Raw genomic sequence first — 1,183 nt, forward strand, 5'->3', positions numbered from 1 at the left:
ACATTTAATATTAATTTTATATATAATCGTATTATTTTCATTTGTATGTCCCTTTGAAAATGTATTGAAATGTAATTTGCTTATTTGTTTTTAATATTGTGCACTATATCTACACCAACCCGAAAAAGATCCAAATGAACTCAATAAACGGAAGCTGGTGTGGTTTTCAGATGTTAAGGTGTCAGAAAGCCTGAGACCAATCATTTACGACGTATTTTTCAGAATTGTCCCATAGTGTGGAGAAAATCCAGGACAGAACTGGAAACAATGTTCAAATTCTTTCAATGCCTTCAAGCCTCAAATTGATCGAAATGCTTACTTCCGAAAAACCTATATGTGTTTGCGAATCCAAAACATATATATTTTAGTTTATCCCATTTATCAAACTGCTAAAGAGATTTCAATCCCATTAGCTATTTTTTTATTAAATTTGCCTATTTTTTTACAATTTTATAAGTAACAATGAAAAATAAGATTGTAGAAAAAAATAATGAAGGAACAGTGGGTGAATTATGAGCTAAAGATAAAATAAAACTAAACGCAATAAAGAAAAGAAGAAGAAACATCCCTAAATTAAGCATGAATTTTCCAGTTGTTAAACTAATCAACAATAATTTCTTAAGAACATAGAACGAATTATTTTTCATTCTTCATTTGATAACAAAGAACTACACAATTTTTTTTTCGCCTAAAATGCCACTTCATTGTGTTTGTTTCAATGTTTACGCTATTTGTTTGTGATAAAACCGAGAAATGATTTTGAAAACAATGAATAAAAATATTCTAAATGTAAAGCCAATACATTGTGTCTTTTTTTCTTAAATCTATTTTTTACAAAAAGAAAATTTCCTTCAAATAGATAAGCTAATTGAATAAAACTCATAAGAAGAATTGGTTGTAAAATTAGCAACAGAGTGGGCTGATAACAGAAATAGAAATGAATAATAATTTGTTTCCAGAAAAATATGTTAGGAATAATTGATTTCATGCATTTAGATTAACTAAAAATACATTGAAAGTGACTTAAATATTAGTAGGCTCATTTCATGGCTAAATTATTTAATTAATTTCTGTTCACAACATTTCTAAAGCAGTAAATTAAGTTGTGAATTAATTTAATTAAAAGACACGCAAAGTGAAGATACTCATTATTTAAATATAAGCTATCCTTTTAAAATATAAG

Source organism: Argiope bruennichi, chromosome 9 (assembly GCF_947563725.1).
Source record: "Argiope bruennichi chromosome 9, qqArgBrue1.1, whole genome shotgun sequence".
NCBI lineage: Eukaryota > Metazoa > Arthropoda > Arachnida > Araneae > Araneidae > Argiope > Argiope bruennichi.